Here is a 24,338-nt window from a genome sequence, read left to right as displayed (position 1 = left end):
GCCACCTCTTCGTAATGACAAAGCCGTCTGAGCTGTTGACAGGTGGAGAGGAATGAAGACAGACTTCACAAAATGTGGCATGTAGATACCTCCCATGTGCACTTCTTGCGGCAGTAAAGTGTAATAATCCACTCACTCCACTCAGCTGGAGTTTTATATGTTGCAGAATATAAAAACTTTATATATTTTAGTGTGACGATCTCTGAGAAGGAGGGATGGGAGCTGTTTCATTGTTTTCAGTTGTTGACTGAGTATAAAAGGATTAAGAATTTAATTATGAATTTACCGAAAACTGAATTACTTTGGTACTTCAAATTCAAGACAGCTTCCTGGTACTTCATCTCTCATCTTTGCTAGTTAAATGCCTAGACATATATCACCATGTTTATACACCAGATTGACAGAGTATCTGATGTCCAGGCTAAACCTGAGCTTTCTTTACTGAAATCCACTTACTGAAGCATCAGTAGTGGATTATTAGTTTTGAGGTTGCTAGATCAGATGCAGTCTATGGCTGAATATTGTTTTTTGGTGTTTTTTGGTGGTTTTTTTTTTTTTGCATACAAAACAAGCTGCAAAATGGAAGGAATTTACCTTGAAGTTGTCTAGTCTTGCATAACACATCAAAACAAGGGACAAAACTTCTTTAGGGTTGAGAGAGGATTTTAGCATGGGAAACGAGAGAAACAACTTTTTCTCATCCTGTAAATAATTCCATTGACCTAGGTTGCTCAATGTATATGCAGGCCAACAAGGTATGGCTCCTAAAGTCAATTTTCATGTGTACTAAGGGTATAAGGAAGATATTATTTCTCATATCTTCCTGCTGCAGCTCAAGCTGGGCCAATGTTTGTGTTTCCCATAATCCACTGTCATAGGTTGCTGGTCTTGGGATTTTGAAGTGGATGACTAGCATCTATTTTCCTTCAAAAAATCATGTTCAGATGTAAGGGAAAAGTTTAAAGGACTAGAGCCAATTCCTCTAAAATCTTCAGATATGGTGTGGTACATTCATTGTGTGATAGTAGTTTGTTTAGGCTGGGCATGCAGTAGACATTTTCTTATAGATGATTTTGAGACTGTGTACATTCTCAGATTCATACAATCACAGAATGGTTTGGATTGGAAGGGACCTTAAAGATCACCTAGTTCCACCCCGCATGCCATGGGCAGGGATACTTCCCACTAAATCATATTGCTCCAAGCCCCATCCAGCTTGGCCTTCATATCCTGCTCAGATTTGCTTTGCTCCCATTTGACCTCTGTGATAATATTATGCAGTAGCTGACTGCAGATTATAAATCTAAATTCATGGGTGGAGAAATCATCCATATGTCAGACAACACCTGCATTTTTAGTTTTCTATTATCCTTCTCCGCTTTTTTAAGTAAAGATTTTTTTTTTGTCTTTTCTCTTTTCTAAAAAGCTATTTTTAAATAAACGCTCTCCCACTAGGGTGCAATGTGAGTAATTAACTAAACAAAAAGTTTTTATATCATAGATCATGACAATATTAAAAGAGAAGCCTTCATATATTGGTGAGCCACAAGATATTTACTCTATGTGAAAAAAAAGACAAGTTCAACACTTTGTTCTGCAGTCTGCAGCTCTTATCAATTTAATGTCCAGTGATGACTGTTGATATGAAAGCAGCAGTACACTTAAAAATCCTAGGAGAAGGTTATTGCCTCTTGACCACATCACAGATGCTTTCAACTCAGTTAAATGAATAAATGCTTTACTGTACACACATGAAATTGCAGAGCTTGCTCCTTAAAGCAGTATCAAAATTTGTCACATGAAGGTGCACATTAGTTGAAATGGAAATTTATGTAACATACTGGTTTTCTGCACATACAGTAGCCTTGTGTACGTTAGAGTTTACGTGACCATACATTTGTTGTGTAGTTAAATACCTGCACTAATGAGAATGCCTGGTTGTGCTCTGTTGTAAAAATCATCTTTTATTTATTAATTGAGAGCAATGGTGATACGCTGACTGCACAGAAATAGATCATTGGTGCGTGTGTTTAGAATAAATACCAGTTCAACTGGCTAAATGACTTTGAACTACTAATGGGAGATTTTTACAATAAAACAAATTAGTTTCTATTGTTCCTGCAATTTAGACTATGAAAAATCCATTGAAATGTTAATCTCTGCCATGACCACTGCTGGCTAACAATTGTGTTGATGTCCTCTTAGCAACACTGAATGGCTCCTAAAGCAGCTATATTGGCATTTCAGGCTCTTCCTGGCAGAAAAATTATACAGTGGGATGGGAGTGGGTTCTGAATTGGTGGGTTGTTTCAAAAAGAGGATGTACCACAAATATTATTTGTTTAATAGCTATCTGAAAAAGCAGATGTGCAGATAATGTATTGAGCTAAATGAGGTGTTGAAAGGGTTAGGCATTTGCTTGCGTGGCACATGCATACTTCACTAACAAGACTTCCAGGCGGGCTGTTTACAGGTGTTTTTCAGTAATTATTAGTTACTTAGATTATTAGTGACTTGCTGATGTTAAAGTACCAGTGTGTTTTATTTTAATGTACTTCGTTTTGTGGGCACAGGGGCTGATTTCCAGATGAGCTGGGCTTCCACAAATTGCAGCTAATGGGAGCTGCAGGTGTTCAGAAGCTCTTTAAAGAAGAGGTGAGCAAAGAGACTTCAGAAAATCTCTGATTCGCCTGCAGTGCTGCTGCAGCTGCAACCCCCCGCCTCCTCCCACTTCTGGAGTTAAGTAACATCAAGGCTCAAGTGCCATCCATGAGATTTTAGGAATTTAAAGTCCTCTATTTGGGTGGTTTGATTGCTAGAGAAGACTACCCAAAGTAGAACTGAATCTCCTGTTTCCCAGGAGAGAGCTCTGCCAGTGATGCAGAGGGTTTTCTGTTTTAGAATGGGTCTTTCTTGATTTATTTAAATTTTCCTATTTTGTATTTTAAAAATTAAGCGCTAATGAGAATGGGGTTGGAGCCAATGTCTCTTGCATGCCCTCCGATTCTTTAAACCCCACTTGAAGAGAAATTTTCTCTGTGTAATCAAATTTTTGGTTATTTATACACATTGGAACATGTCCACTGGGGGAAAGCCAGGATGAGGCATTCTAGAATTTCCCCCAATTACAGAACCGTGAGGATGGTGAGTACTGGGCTACCTGCTGTAGTTAGGGAAGAAGTAGAATATGAAAGTCAGCACTTTGCCTCTCACAAGTGACCTAGCCACTGGGACAAGGAGGGACACTGATCTCTTTTTCTTCTGTCCTTTTTTTTTTATATTAAGATAAGTTTTGCTTTTAATAAAATTGCCTATCAGAAGAGAAAAATGTTCCTTTTTTTTATAATAATCATATATTTTGCTATTTATATTCATTTATTTTGAAGAAGGTTAGGGTGATGAAAAGAACAACATTGTAGTTTAAGCTGATCTTTATTTCACCCAGCCAGTGAACTTGCACCCTCTTCTAAGTCTTCCCATTCATCCTCCTTTAGGATATTTCTCCATGTTCAGCTATTTCACAACACAATTGTTAGAGAGAACACAGGAAAAAGGTGTTGATCCTTCTGTTGCAAAAGCCAACCTATGGATGTTAGCAGTGGAGGAAACAGTAAATTTCTATTTAACACATTTACTCTTTGTTTTGTTTTGATTCCAGGGCATGTACAGTAGCTAATCCTCCCCTACGGTTTTAAAACAGAGTTCTACCAAGTAATGAGATGGCAGCTACTATTCAGCATATTCAGCTTTCACCATCTCTCAATATGCTTAAAATAGCTTAAATATGCTTAAAAACAGGTTCAAAATGTAAACACAAAGTGATTTTACCGTGATGAAGCTTTTTGGATAGGGCTGACCCTGTCTGACTAGTTGCTGATTCACATATTGCTATGCTGTGTGAGTGCAGGTATACATTTATGATTGCAGTCCTGGCAATCTCTTTCTCTAAGCCTGCCTTATCCCAATGTCATTTATCCCAATGTCCCGATGTCACTGGGTCTTTCAATCCCATTTCTCCCACTCCTAGTCTTGCAGCCCAAATTGTCCCCAAGTTGACGTGGGCAACTCAAGGCAAGGAACGAAATGGGTACGATGAATCTACAGAGCTGCAGCTCATCCCCACCCTGGGCTTCCCCCCTTTCCTCCCCCTGCTTTCTGTGTGTGCACTGCTTCAGTTATTCTTCTGCACCCAAGCAAGAAATGATTTGGGTGGGTCGGTACAAGCTGTGAGTCTCACAGTTGTGAGCAACTCTGCGTAGGCATTTGCCAGGGGCCTGCTATTAAAGCTCATAGCGCTGCAGAGTTTCCACCTACCTCCCTCTTGAGATACTACCTACAGCTCCTTTAGTTTGACTGATTGTTCTTAGACTGTGATCTCAACTTTGCAGAGTCCTGGGCTATGAGGAAAGGACATCATGGAGGTGGATCTGATAGCCCTTGTAATAGCACTAGAAGATTTTTTTTTTCTTACAGTTGTGACTGCTGAGTTACGTGTTGAATTTTTGCTCCAAAATATTATTGCTCCTAAAGACAGGGCCACAATAGCTCTGTTGATGACTTTCTTTGCATTTGATGTCTTTCCCTACATATGCCCAGAAAATATGTCCCTTCGTGGTGTCCTCCTCCCATTTATCCTCCAGTAGTAACAACACAGATGTGTAGTCTAAAATGCCCTGATTTAGCTATATCTCTTGGGAGGATCATCCTTATGCTGTAGGTTTACAGCAAGCTTTAGCAGGCATCATGATTAGATTAAGCTGCTTGTCACGACATGACTGCACAGGACTGCAAAACTTGGTCACATATTTACGGACTAATTTTGGTTGGAAGAGACCTCTGGAGATGATCTAGTCCTATCCCTGCTCTAGGCAGGTCTGCCTTTGTCAGGTTGATCAAGTCCACGAGGCCACGCCTTGCTGAGTTTTAAATATGCTGGATGGATATTCCACCACCTCTCTGGGCAACTTTCCAGTGTGCAACCACTCATGTAGCAAAAAATATTTTCCTTACATATGATCATAATTTCTTTTGCTGAAGCTTATGTCCATTGTCATCTAAGCAAAATAATTTGGCTGATTTCATCAACATTGTCTCATACATAAAGTGATTCTTTGTTTATTCATTTCTCAGTGAATGGAAAATATTGTACAGAAGTTCCTTTTTTTTTTTTTTTTTTTTTTTTCTCCCTGAAAAGAAAGGCAGCACTTAATGTCAAGGATTTAAGCTGCCTTTTGTGTAAATCTTGGGTGCACTGAGTGATGCCCATTAGAATACATTTGTAAAAGAACCATAGCTTCTGACAAGAGGGGCAGCTTAATGACTTTGCCTATATCAGTCAGGATAACAGAGAGGCTGGTACCATGAAGAACCACTTATTTTCAATTGTTGAATACCCAGTCCTATCACACTTGCCTAACTCCTCATCTGTGAGCCAAGCAAGCCTAATAAATTAGATTGAGGATGTTGATGTTAAAATAGCATATGTTCAGAGATACTTAGGTAAGCAGAGAGGGAAGCGAGCGAGGTATCTGACTCCACAGAGCTGTTAGGAAGGTGAGAAGTCATTCTTGTGAAGGGTCAAGACACGAGTTCTTTAACAGATTAAGACAACTGGTCTTGAAATGTCACCACAAATCTTATACATAATGGTGCAGGTTTGACCCTTTGTAAGTGTAATTGAGCATAGCTCCATTGACTTCCCTGTATCTCCACTAGATGCCAGATGAGCATCTTGTCCTTAGTTTATTTTCATGTTCATTTAGTGCCTGCGGCACAATGATATCACAGTTGCTGTGCAGGGAATACGCTGTGCTGAACAAATATCACAGCTCATACTGGAGGAAGAAATTGTGATGAAATATTTTCATATCAGGAAATGCTGTTTTTGTCAAAAAAAGGTAGTAATTGTACAAGAAGGTGTTGATTGTGATGAAATTTTGCTTTGAGGAAAAAACACACACACACACACCAGAACTGAAACATACTAAAACACATCAGCAATGTCCAAATCATCTATTTTAAAAAATGGAATATCAGAAGTTTCTTTTCATTCCAAAAAAAAAAAAAAAAAACACAACAAAAACCCACAACAGATTCTGTACTTCTCTTGCTGTTGGAGGTGGGGTGGGGTGATGAGTGGGAGGAGAGAGGGTGTAGGAAAGGGGGAGAGAAAGAGAATAAAAAATGCAGGAAAAAAACAAAATAAAAACCAAAACAAACCACAATCCTCCCAGTATTCTTGTACTGAAAATCTTCCATGTGAAATGTCAAAATTTGACAACAATTCTGATACATAACCAACCTTTAATTCTGAAAGTGACCTAATATTGCTTTTGTTTGCGATCTAGTCTATGAACAGCATGACCAGGGAGATTGCTAAGGGTCCCCATTCAAGGGGGACCCTTGCATCTGTTGCTTTCTCTTCTTGCATTTCTAAATAAACAGAGAAACTTGGTCCTACACAAAGGACTGACCAAGAGGGACTTCTTCCTGGAGCTGTATTCCATGGTTCATAATTCCATTGCAGGTTCTCCATTTATTGAGAAATGATCATTTATCATTTATATACATGGAATCAGAGACTAATTTAGGATGGCTTCTAGAAGTTCTAGTCCAAATCCCCACTTAAAGCAGAGCGACCTTTAAAGTTAGGTTGGGCTGCTCAGGACCTTTTTAAGCTGAGCTTTGAGTATCTCCAAGGATGGAGAGCCCACAGCCTCTCTGGTCTTTTGGCCTCTGATCAAAACATATACATGTATGCACACAACCATTTCTGTTATTTATCACCTTGATTTTGACCTTCAGAATTAAATCATTCTGTGGTTTTAGAGATTTTCCTTTAAAGCTTTGGAAATTAGAATGCATATGGTTTTATTTTTTCCTGTTTTGCCTTTTGTAGCAAAAGATGAAAATTTCTATATCCATTTATGTCTGAGATCTAGAATTTTAAGAAAATAGAGAAATATTTAGAAATAAATCACATTTTTACCATCTCCCTTTACCATTCTCCCTCCTCTTAATCCAGGATGTGGAGTTTATGACTGAAGCAATTAAGTCTTTGGCAGAAAACATCTCCAGGTTAAATGTGTAAGTAAAAGACATCACAAATGCTTTCAGTTTGGAGAGTTATTACAAAGTAAGACAGGTCAATATTTCCCTTTAAGTTTCAGATTTTGTCTGAGCGGTAAAACAAGCAGGAATTTACTAAAAACAGTTGAGTCTCCCCTCTTGATAAGAAGGGTCTTGGCATCTCTTTGCAGGTTCTTAACAACTTTGGTAAATATTTAAAGCGTACAGATTAAAAATTAATACTGCAATGATCCCTGGTGAAATGAAATAATTGAGCCTCCAGGCACCACCATCATAATACAGCTAATTAGAATAATATCAGAGAAATGCAGACCAAAGAACAAACTTCTAATACTGGCTCCATAGGACATTATAATCCATTGGTCTATTTGGGGTGCTTTGATCTTTCCTCAGCTGCTGGAAATATGTAAGCACCAGAGGAGACAATGAAAACAAAAAGACTGATAAGGTTTTCTACTTCTGTGCATTTTTTTCCTTCACATTCACTTTATCCACTTTCTGTTGGAAATTCCAGGTTCTTTTTAAATGGTTTTGGATTTTGTTCCAATTTTCTTCCTTAAATGATAACTCAAACATCTCTAGATGTGGAGAATGCAGTAGCTCCATCCTTTGGTGCAGCATTTTCCCACTTGTTCTCAAGTGAGCATTGGGCTACGTTTCCCTCTCTCCTCAAAAATACTGTCAGCACTGCAGTCACACTTGCCCTGGTACCTGCATGCAGGAGGAAAGACCTGTCCTGTTCTAACATGGCTCCACTCCACACAGCCCCATGCCTCCAAGCGATTCATTGCAGCAGAGAGAGCATGAGCCGCCGGCGGTGTCAGCCCACATCAACCAAAAGGAGGATGTGCAGTGGGGTGCTACAAGGGCTGTTTATCCTTTTGGCCATAAAACTCCCACTGCTGTAGAGGTTTACAATCCACTCACAAAGTGGATTTTTTTTTTTTTTGTCCCTAATTCTTTCTGATTGCAAAGCCCTGCTGCCTACGATGACCTTGTCTAAGCAATAACTGGCTTGTAGTAAATAAAGCAATACATACTTCATTTCAGCAGTCCATATGACTTGCCTTTCTTCTGGCTGCTCTAGGAATTTGGTGGAGATGCGTGTCTTTGCTCTTCCAGCAGCTGGGAAAGGCTGACGAGAGACTCCATCATCAGAAAGGACAAAACCACTGCTTTCCTGAGCCTGTAGAAGCAGGATTTCTGCTTAAATTAGGGTGCTTTTCTTGTGTAAGATGGATGCAGTGCTCTGGAAATCTTTGTCTCTCCCACCCCCTGATCCTCCAGTCTCATCCTTTGGCTTTTTTTCTACCGTAGCACCATTTTTGCTGTACAGTCTGTTAAATATAGGCTGGGTAGTCGGCAGATAACTGAACGTTTGTTATAGTAAATGAGGCAATAAACGTCTGAGGTTATGATGAGCAGAAAAGTCAAGGTATTTATCAAATTGCCATGGGAAATAGCTTTGCCAAGCGTTAAGTAATAAACTTTCAATTATCATTTTTATACTCCTACTGCTGAATGCTTTTCAGATCGGATTTGCTTTTGTTGGTTCAAATAGGGTGAGAGGTGAAGTCGTTTTGCTCTGCGAGCAGAGAGGAGATGGATGTCCCTGTGTGTGCATATGTGCTCACAGATGTGCCCGTACATTCTGTTTTGCTTGTTTATTTGGTGGTTCTTTTCCTTTTTCTGCTTGCGGGCTTCTCCCAACTCTGGATTAACGGACATGCATGCTGATATTGAGGATTTCAGGATAATCCTTTAAATGGCTCTTAGAAAGGTACTTACCTATATATTCGAAAAGACGATTATACTTTGTTATTGTTGCTGTTATCACTGTAGTATCATCCTCTGCCTGATCTGAACTCCCCAGCTGTAGACCGATTTCTCTGTCATCTTCTTTGTGATAAAAGAGAGGAGGATTCACCTTCTGCTTGACACCTGGTTTGACATGGTAACCACCAAAATGCAAGCTGTTTTTAACATTCACTTTGTCCTTGATTTCAGTGAAAGTCAAGCGAAGCCTACATGAACTTTTCTGTAGAAGCAGAATTTCTGTATCTGTTGAAAAATACCCAAGGAAGACAATCCTCAAAACTGAAATGGGTAGATGAAAGGAAGGGTTTAAGGTATTTTCTTAGGGCATAAAGAGATACTGAAAAGACAGTGAGAAATTATTGAAAGCAGCAATTAGGAAACTAACAATGAACAAACCCAGAAATTTGTTACACCATTGTATCATATGCCATCAACAGTACATATGCACCTTAAATATGGTTTAGATTTCTGTCTTTTCTGTTTCAAAAAAATGTAGAGAGCAGGGCAAGAGTTATCACAAGGATGGAAGAGTTTCTACAAAGACAGAGGCTGTAGACCATATTCAGCTTGGAGAGTAAGCAACTCGGAGCCAGGGTGTGACTGCAGAGGGCTGGAAGGATGTGTAAGGAGGAGGGGGGCTCTGTGCTTGTTTTGTCTCTCGTGGTCTCTAAAAATACACTGTAGGCCTAGAGGGACTTTTAGTTTGATTGTTTATGAATGTGCTTGTGGCACTGGGGGCTCTGTTCTCCACTTTTCTCCTGATTTTCTCTTAGCAAACATTTCACTGCCTACACATAGTTATAAAGATGATAATGTAACCCAGGGGAGTACGGAGATGAAGCACTGCTAAAGTTTCCATACGATGGGCTTTGTACAACTACTAAGTTTTGCCACTGATGTATTTTCGCTGCTATTAGGAACAGTAATGAAATACGGTGTTCCATACGAGGGTCTTTATGTGTAAATGTTCACAGGTTTACTCAGAAGAGGCCACACATGGTTAGTTGGTACTGACATATCCCAGAATCATGTTAGCCAGGTTCCAACATTCTCTGAAGCATGGAAACAAATTTTTCCCTTCAGTTTTCCTACTCTCCCCGTCTTATTTTTGTATAGCATCTTTGCAATTTTTAAGACCTGCTCTATCTGGAATCAGCTCCAGCACCTGGCTGCTTAGCCAGCAGCTCACAGGCTAGCCTTGTAAAAGCAGACTCTTTGAAAACCTGTTTGTTAAAAAGCAGGCTTCTCACGAGCTTTCCAGCGTGCTGAATTCCCACTGAAATCCAATGTGTTCTTTTATACCTCCGAAATAGCTGGTGATTTCAGAGGGAGTCTGTGATGTGCTGGTTCTGTAGAATTACAACTTTAGCAGCTGTAACATCACTAAAAGGCTTATTTCAGAGAAAGACCATGTCGTAAATGAGGTGTTCAAAGACTGAAAGTTCTGGCTGCAGCTTGCTAACTGTGCCTGCTGCCAAAAATGAGACTCCCCAGGAAAGTCCTACTCTCTCCATATAGATGATTTTTCTTTTAAAATACCAGCATTTAGAGATTTTGAAAATAAAGGACACCAGAGAAGATTTTTGTTGGCTTCTGAAATGATGGAATTTCAGATGATGAGGTCCCTGACAGATGAATTATTGCAGTTAGATCTGTGAAGATTAAGGATGCTGTCACACTCGTGTTTCCCCTCTCCCTCTTTGGGAAAGTTTTGCCCCTCTAGCCAAGGAGAGGAAAGATGGGAGATAATCTGTAGTTCAGAGAGCAGCTTATTAGCTGAAATATTGATGAAAGCAGTCTTTTGCTAAAGAAGCATTTTGAATACTCACAGCACACACAACTTCTGCAGCCTGTGCCCCAGCAGAGAAGCTTCTGCTTGAAGGCTGAAAGTAACAGACAAGGATCTTTTAGAGCATCAAGATAAAATTGTCAAATTCAAAGCCAGGAATTTAAATGTAGGAATTGCAGTGTTGAACCAGATAAGGTGTAAGGTGGGGAGATATACCAGTAGCTGTGCTGACTATGTTTAAGCGTCTCTCCTCTGATCTTTAGGGTGCTACTTTTAGTCCCTCAAACCCTTTCCCCCTACAGACTTTTCAACCAGCATTTTAGATTTGGGATGAAAGTACTCTTAGCCACTGCATTTGGGGTGAAGTTTTGCCCTATGGACTGGCCACTCAAAAGAACTTCATCAATATGTATGTTTTGAAGCTGCCTTGTCCCATTCAGAAGAAAAATGGGAACAAAGATGCTCAGCCCAGCCAAAATGGTGTTGGTCAGTACTTGTACAGAATTGCAGGTATTAAGGTATCTTTGTCAGTAAAACCTTGGAGTAGGCACTGGATGGAGTAGAAGAATTACAGGAAGAAAAGGCTGGTTCATGACCTTAGCTTTGTCATAGCAGGGCTTTAAATACTTGAGCCATTTTGTGCTTCTGGATTTTAAATGTCTGAGAATTCTGAGCTTTTTGGTATGCCAAAAGATGCCATAGAAAACAAATTGGAGTTCATTTTCTTTACAGATGATTCTATAGGCGCAGCAATTGGGATAGAACAGAAGCTGAATCAAGTTGATTTTACTTCAAAAGAGGTTGTTTCAGACTTAAATTGGTATTTTACTAAGTTCCAAGGGTTAATTACGTATTGTTACTCTGTGTCTAGGGGGCTTATTAAAATGGGTCTTCTGCTTCAGACAGGTTCTTTCAGAACATAAACGGCAATCATATTGGAGAAATACAAAGCAAAAGGAAGAAAGTGCAAGTTTTACAACTTCTTACCATAAACAGATTCCTGCCCCCTTTTTCTTCTATATGTCTAATAATGGATCTATGAAATGTTTTTAAAATCTAGAGCTTAATTTTAGAATTGTTTTGATCTTTTCTTAATGCTGCTGTACGGATTTGACTGAGGAAAGTGTATTATTTGTTTCAGATCACCATTTCAAATTTGCATTGAGCTGAAAGGATCAATAATAAATTCCAGCTCAAATTATGAATCTTCTGATGCTTTTCTAAATGAAATCCACTGTTGTGTCAGGAATATTTTTATCCCTCTGACACAGAAATCATGTTTTGCAGAAGCCTCGGCTGCAGAAATAATGCGTTACTATACAAGAACAGAGAAGGACAAGTTATTTTAAAGATAGTGAGAAATATCCTCCCATGGTGTAAGTAGGCAAAAACCTCTTGATCTCAGTCAACCTGTACTAACATGCACTGGCTGAACATCTGACTATGATGAGAAATATTGCAGATATCTTGTTGTTCAGATTACCTGCTGTTTGATAATTAATGTTCTTTGTACAGTATCAACCCACAAACCCATTCAGCTTGACAGATTCGTGAGAGCACTCTTTGTAATATTCAGAGTTATTTGTACCTTCTGATCTGAACAGTGACATGTAGTCATATGCAAAATTTTTCAGAATAGCCATTTTATTGCTTTGGATGGGAGCGGGACCTTTCCTGGAGCAAGTTTTATCGACGGCCAAACTCAGAATGTTTCACAAGGGAACTGCAGAATTTAAGCAATTTTTTAATAGCACAGATAGACAATTTTTTTTTATGGTTTAGCATGTGCATGAAATAAGATTATGTGCAATGAACAGATCTCAGTGTAATTCATTTTATGTCTGAGTATATCATTACTTCGTCCATGCAAGTAGAAAGGTGTTTTCACTATTCTGAAAAACAAACAAAGAAACCAATTCCAACACAAATCGTTGCAAGTTGTTCTATCTAAAGGAGAGAAGTCTGGAAAGGGAGGTAAATGTCAAAGTCTACACTGTACCAGAAGGGTGTGTGTGACGTTAAACGTATTATTTAACTTGCAAAGATTTTGCTTCTGCAGTACTGAAGCTGCTTTTGAATTTAGCAGATATAGTGTCAAAGTTCACATGATATTTCAGATGCTCAACATCAGATTTATGTGAGAAGCTAGATCACTAAATTAAGAGTCTTTTGCGCTCTCTAGTGCACACAGTGTTGCTGTTGATAACATCTTAACAGTGACCTCAAATGCAATTTTGGAGTAGGAAGAGGGATATAGTGCTTTCTATTTTCTCATTTTTCTGATCTCCATGAATAGGTGTTTAACACTCATCGACAGAGTAAGAAGCTATTCTGTTGACGACAGTGTGACCAGAATTTTACCCAACATCGTTACTCTTACTGCAATCAATATATTCCAGGAATCACTGGGCTATTACTCAGTGTGTGATGTTGTCTTTGCTGCCAAGATTTTATCTCAGAAGACACACAGATGGCATGTTTCTGCATATAAACACAAAGTAAAAAGTGCTGGAGCAGCGTGAAACATGCTCCTCCTGCAACAAATCCTGCAAACAGGACTCTGACTCAGCCAACATGGACTCTCCTTTGCAGGATCAGGGCATGATTCTAGACCAGGTGAAATGTATATTTCATGAAATTCTGGCCCACCATTTATTTTATTTTTGGGGCGCCTGCATGTCGCTTGGCTGCTCTGAAGCACAAAACACACTCCGGAAATGCTCTGCCATCTTCTGTGTCTGCAGTGAGGACATTGTGGAAACACAACTGCGTTTTCCTTATGACAGAAGTTGTGAATAGCTCGGGTTGCCTGTCTTTGGTTGGTTCATAGTGATATTTATTCAAGTGCAGAAGAACAGAACATTTCACAATTTGCTATTTTCAGCCTGATGAAATCATGTGCCTGCCATAGTTGTGTGTTCTGTCTGTTTTCCTAATTCTCAATGTTGCGTGAGAATTGCATTTTATGGATGTCTGGTTGCTAATAGGTGGATGAAATCTGAAATCCGTGATGAATGTTTACTCAATACAACAAGTTCAAGATTGTGATTAAAACTCCAAAGGCCTGGTTGAGGCTTTGCGCTTTAATATCACACTTTTTTCAGCTTTACAGCTTTTTTAAAGAGAGGGATCTTGTGAGGCACTGAAAACTGATCTTGATGATGATAACTTGAGTTAGAGAAATAAGCCCTTATATTTTCTTGTCCAGAATGACAGGCCATCACTCCTGGGGAAGAAGTGACTTGCTGCTTTGTTACTTTGTTCTAACAATAATTCACATTTCTTTAACCCAAAGGAACACCAAAATGCTCTCCAGCATGCACATATTTCATTTCTTTCTGTAAGCTGAAGAAAGCAACTATTTTATAGCAACAAAACTAGAAATAGGATTGAAAAAGGCAATATGGCCATAGAAAATTTATTAGCCAGTAAATGTAATTCCCTAAATTGGGAGTTATCTGAGGGGCAGTGGCATTTCTGCTTGTGAGTGGACAGGGCTTAATTTCATAATACAATGCCTGTTGCACTTTTTTTTTTGCTGTTATTTAATCTTATCTTTCCTTTCCATGGAGTCACTGGAAAATAGTAAAATATAAAGACAAAAAACAAAGTTCTATTTAAAATTACTGTTAGTGATTGAGCTGAGTGGTGCAGTTGATACAACAGAAAGAAGGGATGCCATCCAAAGGGACCTGGACAGGCTGGAAAAGTGGGCCCACATGAACCTCATGAGGTTCAACAAGTTCAAGTGCAAGGTGCTGCACCTGGGTCAGGGCAATCCCAGACATGAGCACAGACTGGGAGAATAAATTGAGAGCAGCCCTGCAGAGAAGGACTTGGGGGTTCTGGTGGACCAAAGGCTCAACATGAGCCAGCATTGTGTGCTTGCAGCCCAGAAGGCCAACTGCATCCTGGGCTGCATCACCAGAGGGGTGGGCAGCAGGGGAGGGAGGGGATTGTCCCTCTCTTCTCTGCCCTTGTGAGGCAACACGTGGAGTTTTGTGTCCAGGGCTGGGGACTCCTGCACAAGAAGGACATGGGGCTGTAAAGAGAGGGTCCAGAGGAGGGCCATGAAGATGGTCAGAGGGCTGGAGCACCTCTCCTGTGAATACAGGCTGAGAGTTGTAGAGAAAGCCATGGTGGAGAGACATCATTGATATCAATACTTAAAGAGGGCTTATAAAAAGATGGAGTGAATTTTTTTTATTATTTTTTTTTTTTTCCACAGGCAGATAATGATAGGACATGGGGTAATGGTTTTAAACTAAAAAGAAAAATAATAATAATAATGAAGATTTACATTAGATATTAGGAAGAAGTTCTTTACTATGAAACTGGAGAGGCACTGGCACAGGTTGCCCCGAGAAGCTATTGATGCCCCATCCCTGGAGATGCCCAAGGCCAGGCTGGATGGAGCTTTGGGCAACCTGGTCTGGTGGAAGATGCCCCTGCCCATGGCAGGAGCACTGGAACTAGATGATCTTTAAGGTCCCTTCCAGCCCAAGCCATTTTGTGATTCTATGAACTGATATTCATACATGAAGCCCCTACATCAAAGTTTTGGATCAATTTTTAAAGCCTTTTATTTATTGTTCTGTTTGAAGCATACTGTCTGTAGTTTAAAGTTCCATTTAGATGCCTTGAAGTAGTGTGTTTTTTGTGTGTTTGTTTTGGAGAGCAGTGAGATGTATCAATCTAAGATTTTCAGTTTCAAATGCATCTTAGGTACCTAAAGATAGGTATAGATGTTTAGTGATATTTCTGAGAGGCAGGTGTCTGGTTCTTGATCTCTACCCACTTTCACAGAAGTGGGATTTCTCATCTATCTTTAAGAAGTGTACACCAGAGACAAACACTGAGACTCTCCTGCTAGTCTGTGGAGATAAAGGGTGTGACTCATTTCAGTGTAAAATGGATGTAGAAAAATGGGTCAAAGGAATCTCTTTCTAAATGTGCCTGCTTCTTTTTTTCTTCACTTTGCTAGACAAGCAACCCATATGTAGCTATAGACAATGTAAATACCTAGAATAGGTGAGATGAGTTTCACTTTGAGAATGGAATGCATTCCCACAGTGAGACACCTAAATTTAGGTGTTAGTGCACACAATATATCTATAGGTCGAAGTGTTTAAGCTCCCATTACAACCAAAAGAGATGCAGTCACTAAAGGTGGAATGAGTTCTATGAGTTCCATGGGTTTCGTGTGCCATAAATTTTCATTGTGTTGTATAAGAATTAAAAACAATGGGAATTAAGTTTTTGATTATGGGACACCAGGAATGATTCATCTGTTACCAAGAATCAGGCTATGAAAAATCAGCAGGAACAGTGCAGACATCTGTGCTAAACATGCCTGAAAATGAATACTCACATGATGGGGACTTTTACTTAGATGTTGATGTACATATTTTTGCTTACAACTTTATGGATAACTGCATCCTCTTGACTTCAATTTCATGTACACCTCACCTTCTTATTTGGAGACTGAGGAAAAACCCTTTGCTTGTTTTATTGTTGATGCTTGATCTGTGCCCTGCATCCATGTCTCATCTTGCTCCAGAAGCTGTTAGCGCCTCTCTTAAGATGAGTCTTCATTCTTAAGAGATCTTGAATGTTCTCCATGTGGTGTGTAAATAGAAGAAGCTCAAAAATTTATCAGGGTCAGGATGTGGAGGCTTGTCCTCTGCAGCAAATTCAGCTACTTAGAAGTAATGTCAATGACTTTCAGAATGACATGGTAATTCAAACTAGTAAGCAAACGACCTGGCAAGTCACAGTGTGCCAGAGGAATAGTATTGTCATTCAGTTTGGCATAAAACTAAAAACTTAGCTGCTTCTCCGTTTTTGCTAAAGATTCCTGCTCTGAATAAGAATTGCTTAATCCATACTGCTGTCCCATTTTCTGCTTGGGCAATGAAATTTCCTCTGCCCACAGATAACCTCTCTTGCTCTGACTACGTGTTCTTTTCTTACTAAATTCCTGGCCTGGAGTACAAGGAGCTGGTTTGTTTTGTTTTTCAGCACAGTAGCTTGGTTTGTGATTCTGCAACCACAATGCTGTACAAGATATTTGCGGTGATATATATTTTCATCAAGATATGCTTGTTCCGGGAACTGCATTCCATTAGTGAAATAGGATCAGATAAATAGAAAGGATACTTTTGCTGGCTGCAGTTTGGTCTCAGTGAGTACATGGTGCTGGGTGATTCACTTCATTTTGCTGTGATTATCCCACACAATGAAAAGGTCTAGCAGGAAACCTTTTGATTTCATTATTTCTTTTTCCAAGTAAATTTATACTTTTTTTTTCTTTTTTTTTTTTTTCTTCCCCAACCTTTCAACCTCAGCCATTCTGTGATTCTGTGAAAGAGCCATATTCAACTTTCTGTCCTTAGACAGAAACTGTATACAGAACAGAAACTGACAAACTGTAGGGTCCTGGTGTGTGCTGAAGAACAGCTCTGATCTCAGCCAGCCACTAGTGTAGTGAACCCCCTTTAAAAAGCAGCATGACCTCAGAAGCCCCATTTGAAAGGGGAAAGTTTCTTCACTGCCCACGCCTCAGCGGGAGATTCTTGCCTGGGTGTAGAGCTGTTAGCAACACAGTTCTGTCTGATTTTGGCAAGAAGCATCTCCTGCTGCCATCTGCTAAGACCCTTGCAAGCTGAGGACTATGTCTGAATGGCAGTCCCTATAATTTCAGTGTATAGGGCCTTGATTGTTTGAAACCAGCTCATTTGGACACTGGTGCCAATGTAAATTGTGGCAGTATGTAGTTCATTACAGGCTGAAAAAACACTGCAGAAAAAGAGCGCGTTTTCCTGCTCTGCATGCCATGCTGCTATCACCAGACTGCTATCTGCATCAGAAACGTGCAGTTTATTGCTGGTTTACGTATATCTGCAGCATGCCATGGGCACCGAGTCTGCTCACACTTAATCGATTGTTGGGGAATTTTTATTGTACCCCTTGAGGCGAGTTAAACACACGTTCGTGCTTAAATATAAAAAGATGAAATGAACAATGCATTAGACAGAGTCCCACCACCATAAGCAGATCTACAGGGAGGCTGCCAAGATACGTTGCTGCCCAATTCCTCCACTTGCACCTGCACCAGTTCTGTAAGCATCAGTATCAGGCCCCTCAGCCCAGTTTTTGGTTCATGCTCCAGCACCAGTTCTGCTCAACAAAGGTGGCTCCTGAGCCCGTGCATTCCAGGATTGCTGCATGACAGTGATGAAGCCTTTCTTACCTCATCAGCAGGGAAAAATTACTGCTTATACGAAGTCTTTCCGTCTCTGGCCTTCCTGCTCCCAGCCAGTTTAACCCATTTTCCAGTTTAACCTTCTTCCCTCCATGACAGGTCATTCCTTGGTCACAAATGAGTATTGCTGAGCAGCTGCAATTTTAATTTCCCCTTTGTATTGCTAGGAAAGCAGAACTTCAAGTGACACCAGGGGGGCATGGCAGGATGGAGGTACTGGCAGATCAATTGCTGCCCTTCTAGAAATCTTCCTGTCTGTGTTGCCCCCTGTGACTTCCTTGTCTAAAAGTAATTGGGCACAGGAAAGGAGGATTTCAGGGAAATTAACAGCCTAGAGTTGGTTAGCTTTATCTTGTTATCTCCTTCCTCTTCAGGCACTGTTCACTGTGCACCCACTCAAGTAAGTGTGTTAAGGAAAACAACTTACAAACACAACATTTAGATGCTTTGGAGAATTAACTGATTCACACCATGTGATGGGTTACCAGTGCCCCTAGCTCTTCAAAGGGAAATCCAACTCCTTCTCCAATTGAAACACAAGAGCTCAGCATCCATCTTACAAACCCTTATGGATTTGAGAAGGGTCATTAGCTCCATGAGATGACTGAGCAATGTGCTTACAGTGCGAGAGAAGATTTGTCAGGCAAAGCTTGAGGGACAGCTGCACTGAGAGACTGGAATAAGATCCAAGGTCTCCAGGAAAAATTACAGCCTAGCTGTAGAGAGCCATCCTTCTGGTGAAGTTTACCAAGATGCTGGCCTCAATTTGAGAAATAAATGGTTTTCTGTTGTTTTGATAGACTCTGCTAGCCTAGTCGGCAGCTTATTCAGCAGCTGTATTTCAGGCCCTCTTTTGTTAGTCCCATGTATAGCAGTGGCTCACTTGGCCCTTTTCTTCTTTGTCAGAGATCAAGCAGTGCCGTGACAAATAAATCAACCTTTTCCTCTGTTTGTAAACCACTTAATTTAGCTCTTGCTCTACAGCAAAACCTGGTGCAGTTATTTATATCAACATGGCCCCAAGCACTTAAAACAAGTCAACATTCTGATTATGGCTCTGCATATTTTATTGCATATATTTATATCATGATGCTCTCAACCAGCACCTGTTCCTCCTCTACCATATTCCAGTTTGATAGTTACTGCCTGTCCAAAGAACTATTGTGATGGAAACTAGCCTACAGATTTTTATTTCTACAGTGCTGAATGTCCTTTGGAATACATGTTTCAAAGTTCTCATGAAATCTGTTGAATATTTTAAAACTGTGGATGGCTATAAAAAAAGACAATTTTATTTATTTATTTATTTTTTGGTGAGCCTGAAAGTAAAATATTGTGCTGTACTAATGCCTGTACTGAAAGTATTCCCCCTTACAGCTGTACCAGGACCATACTTCTTCTGGTGCTCCTCCCATGGTCCCTCTCTGTTCAATTCTCTCTCCACCATATTTATCTTCTCCCACCACTCTCCCAGCCTGTGAGCATTTTTGGTGGCAACAATCTGATCTGTAACTGCTTGCCAACCTTTCAATGCTCTTGCTTTGCTCAGTGTGTGAGACCATGGCACTGCCTGCTGTGCTGTTGTCTTTTGGTCCAGCAATGCAAATATGCAATTCAAAGCTCCTTATAAGCATCAATAATTCCTGATTCCATGGGAAACCTCAAGACAGGTGTCAATGTTTACTTTGTTAGTAATTTCAGAGAAGTTAATTAAATAAAAGAAGGTTGTGTTAAGAGCCTTTATTTGATCAGACCTTAGATCAAGCAATCAAGACATAAAAACAGGCTTTATGAGAACCTGACTTTTCAAATACCTATAGATTCACCAGCATAGAGACCCCTCTTATTTCCTGGGATCCTTTATCTTCCTCTTTTTAAATACATGCTATTAGTGTATCTATGCAGACTCATACATTTTGCTTTTCTCACCCAGCCTGTTTTTGTGCTTGGGATTGCCCTGACCCGGGTGCAGGACCTTGCACTTGGTCTTGTTGAACCTCATGAGGTTCACACCTCTCAAGCCTGTCAAAGTCCTTCTGGATGGCATCCCTTCCCTGCAGCATGTCAAGCACAGCCTGGTGTCATCGTCAAACTTGCTGAGAGTGCACTCAATCCCACTGTCCATGTCACTGATAAAGCTGTTAAATAGTGCCGGTCCCAGTACTGACCCCTGCGGAACACCATTCATTACTGATCTCCACCTGGACATTGAGATGTTGACCACAAGATTTTGAGTGCGACCATCCAGCCAATTCTTTACCCAACGAGTGGTCCATCCATTAAATCCATGTCTCTTTAATTTAGAGATGAGGATATCATGGGAGACATTGTCAAATGCTTTGCACAGGTCCAGGCAGATGATGTCAGTTTCTCTTCCCCTATCTAATCATGCTGTAACTCCATCATAGAAGGCCACCAGATTTGTCAGGCTTATCTGCCCTCAGTGAAGCCATGTTGGTTGTCACTAACCATGTCCTTATTTTCAATGTGCCTTTGCAGAGTTCCCAGGATGACCTTGCTAGGCACAGAGGTGAGACTGACTGGCCTGTAGTTCCCTGGGTCTTCCTTTTCTCTCATTTTAAAAATAAGAGCCTTTGCCTCCTGGGGCCCAAGCTATGTGGACAGAGCTGTTGCTGGTGAAGACCGAGGCAAAAAAAGTCATTGAATACCTCAGCCTCCATGTTGGTGAGAATGAGTTCTAAATATCTTAACCCCTCTCCGTGGCACCAGTCCTGTAACCATTTGTTGACTTTCCAGCTTTGACTGGTCCTTTTTATCCCCTTCCCTTTGACCAGGAGAATTGATGAAAAAAGTACCTGCACTCCTGAGTCCTTTACTGAAGCTCTCAGGTCTCTGTATAATCCTTCTTGAACCCCCTTACACTGCTCCTGGCTGCATCATTAGTCCCCACATGAAACAGCAGCAGTGGATAATAGTCCTTAGGCTGCACAAGGCCTGGCAGTTTCTTGGTGACATCCCTTACAGGAGTCCCTGGTAAGCACCATATTTCTCTCAAGAGCGGATTGAGTTGGCAGATGGGTGCCTCTGTACCTCTCAGAAGAGAGCCTTCTACTGCTATCACTCATTCCCTTTTCTTGGTGGGACTAGTTGTTATGCAGGGAGCAGATCAGGCTGTCTTATTCATCTCCACCCTTTCTGCAATGAGTCTTTCCTTTTCAGTTTGCAGAGGAGTTACTTGCTCTTATATCTTACTTAGATGTCCTTAGAACATATGAAGGGGACAATAACTTTCCAAGTGAAACTCCAGAGTGAATTTGATAAGGTAAAATGCAATATAAGCATTTAAAATCTGACAAGGACAACTGAGTTTACAGCTCATTTAGACAGTAGTATGAATTTTTTTCATGACCAGAAATGGAAATGCAGTCAGAACAGTGCCAAGGAACACATAATTCATTAGCCTTTCCATACAAGACTGTCAGTAGCATTGTGGTGACATTCAAGAAGCTCTGTTACGCACTTGGATTCTTTGGAAATAGCTCTATTGACATAACAGTTTGTCCTCAAGATAGTTCCTTGACTCATGCATCAGGCAGCCACATGGCTCAATAGCTCAACAAGAGGATGCTTCTCATCCAGCTCCTTACATCACCTTTCCTGCCCTATAGCACATGATTATGGATTTTTTTCCAAGGAGAATCTCAGTCAGTGTGTTTGGCCTCTCAGATGTGGCCTCTTTAGAAGACAGATCTGTCCTGTAGGTGTTGCTAAGATTTGAATGAGGTCAAACATCCTGATATACTCCCAAGGACTTGGTATAGACCTATGCCCATACAATTTGGAGAACAGTCACGTATGAACTTGAGTAGAACTTAAAAATAAATAAATCTTTTTGGCTGTTTTACAAGTACAGGAGAATAATATATGGTCTGTGTCTGAAAGAGCTCTAATTTCCTGTTTAAACCAATAAAAGAACTCAGACCGAGAAGAACATAGCTTCTTTTATTAAATAGAGGACCATACTCAAGCATGAGAATGATGGATAAGTGCCTAAGTGTCCTAATCAGGCTTCAAATACTTCAATTACTGTTTTTTCTTGTATTTTATGGTTCTAAAAGGCACAAAAGGAATTCTGGGGTGGAAAGAATATGAAAAAGAAAAAAGATTCAGGTGAACAGCGGGAACTGCTGAAGATTGATGATGATGATGTTCTTAGGAGTTTGGATTTGGGGCTCTGAGTTGTGCATAAAGCTTTAAAACCTCTTTTTCTTTTGGAAGTTGCAAAGAAGAGACACAAGGTGGGGAAGGAAGAGGCAGGAGAGGTATGGTGAGGAGAGGATTATGCAGCAGTGGGAAGCTAGTCCAGGGGAAAGTTTTTATTATCTCCTTTTTCCTTCTGTTTTGCCCTCCCTGCTCTGTTGCCTGAATTTTCCCTGCTGTTTCATTTTATGCACAATACCAACAGCAGGTTATTATTATTAACTGTGCAAGCAGATAGTGATTTGTGCTGAGCTGAACTCAGATCTGGTGTCCTGACAGGCACGTGCTTACAGAGGACAAATCGAGGTTGATCTTCATTCTTTTTGTCGAGTGATCTGACCTAAATTTGCACAGCTGTGTTCACATTTAATCCTGTCTAATAGCTCAAAGGCTTTATATCTCATAAGAGCAGCCTACTGGCACCTGACATTTATTCTGGCCCTGGTTCAGTTCTGCCATACAAATCCTCTGGCACAACCTGGTATTTTTGTTTTTCCCTAGTAGATTTGTTCCTCCATCTAAACACCCTTAAAATGAACAATCTATGAAGGGTGTAATCTAGACCATTGCTTTTCAGCTTTCGTGGATTTGCTGACCTGCACAAATTCTCCTGCGTGGATTGAAATTCTTCAGTGTGGATTGGTCACACAGAAAAAACACAAGAGAAATTGAAGTGAGTTGTTGGTTTGTTTTCCTAAATGACTCCCCTTGGATCCTTGGGCTGCACACTTTTTATACCCATGACTATGTGACCCATGTATTTGAAGATATTGATATTGAAGGTTCTTGACTATGAGATGCACCTGTTTTTTCCTCATAATACTCTAATTATGTTGCTGAGGGTTGAACAAGTATTTACCCTGCTCTTCTATGTGAGCCAATGAACTAGGTACCACTGCTACTTTGTGAATTCCAGCTGGCAAAAGACATAGCATAGCTTGTAAGTGAAAAAACAGCAACTAAACAAACATAAATAAAACGGCTCCTTTCTTATTTGCTCCCCTTTGAATACTCTTTGGGTTATGAGTCATTTTTTAAGGATCATTTATTATCTGTCTTCTGCATCTCTAACTCATAACATTTTGGTGGTAGAAATCAACGAACCTCGGCAAAAGTGATTCATGATGTTGCACTGTTTATGAACATATGTCTAATGCATCTGACAAAATTGTGGATATTGATTTTCCCAAGAATATTAAACCGCACACTTGGTATATGTTTTTTTTTTTTTTTTTTTAAATATTGGAATATTATTTTCAGGGCTTGCATCCAAACTAAGTTAGCTCTCTGCAGCATAAAAACAAATTAGTCTTTAACATTTTGAACCAGACTAAATGCTTATGTGGTGAAAAAAAAATAATATATGTTTAATGGCTATATTTGGTTAACATCATGTACCTTGCATTTGTTTTTACCCGTAACACAAATCTCTGCTTTTGCTGACATATTGAAGAAAACAATTCAAAGGACTGCAATAGACTGGAAAACTAAAAACCTTGGCAGAATAGCTGCAAGGGATTATTGCTAGTTTATGCTGTGATACTATCTCATTCTGTAAGCCATTCTAGTTAATGTGAGATCATTGTAAAAACTGGAGATCTTACAAAGTAATTCCTGATAGTTCCATGTCTAAACAGAACATTAGAAGGTTTCTCATGGATAAGAATAACACGTTTTCTGTGGGAGACTTGACATCAGCGTCCTAAATGATAATACATACCAAAATAAACAGAAAAAAAAAATCACAAACAGGCAGTGACCCAAAAGTTTTGTTTTTTGTACGTGTGTTCGAGAACAAATTAATGAGCATTATGGTTGGGTTCTAAATTCGGTATGTGCATCATCTATGCAGATTTTATTGCATATATTCTTCACTTTCAACTTAATAACATATTGTTGAGTGAGGCCATATATTGAGTAAGACACCGTCTGCATCTCATTCAGTGTGGATGTTTTATCAATCTGTTGCAGTGTTTGCGCATGAATGTGGGAGACCAGGCAGCACTTTTTTGTTACTGTTAAAGCTGTGGCAAAAGGCATCTCTTGAGGGCTCACATGTTTCATTGGCTTCCCTTTACCTAGGGTAAATGCTCTACCTTGTTGACTGTGCTATAGTAAAATGAATTTTACTAATTCAAGACGTCAGAGGGGACATAA

The 24,338-nt window shown here is 40.0% G+C and overlaps 1 protein-coding gene across 5 annotated transcripts in view; it reads left to right on the top strand.

The window, feature by feature from the left end:
• LOC106020157 (protein FAM135B) overlaps positions 1-24,338 on the top strand; it is a 270,121-nt gene that overhangs the window by 87,334 nt on the left and 158,449 nt on the right. Inside the window, exon 1 of one of the 5 annotated variants that reach the window (XM_072030579.1) lies at positions 22,822-22,854. The exons of the other annotated variants lie outside the window; for them this stretch is intronic. The gene's annotated coding sequence lies outside the window, so the exon portion shown is untranslated. Of the gene's footprint in view, positions 1-22,821; positions 22,855-24,338 lie in introns of those variants that run through there. 5 annotated transcript variants of the gene reach the window in all.

This window comes from Anas platyrhynchos, chromosome W, assembly GCF_047663525.1.
Source record: "Anas platyrhynchos isolate ZD024472 breed Pekin duck chromosome W, IASCAAS_PekinDuck_T2T, whole genome shotgun sequence".
In the NCBI taxonomy this organism is placed as follows: Eukaryota; Metazoa; Chordata; class Aves; order Anseriformes; family Anatidae; genus Anas; species Anas platyrhynchos.
Note: the sequence above shows the minus strand (reverse complement) of the source record. Positions and strands in the feature narration are given on the sequence as shown.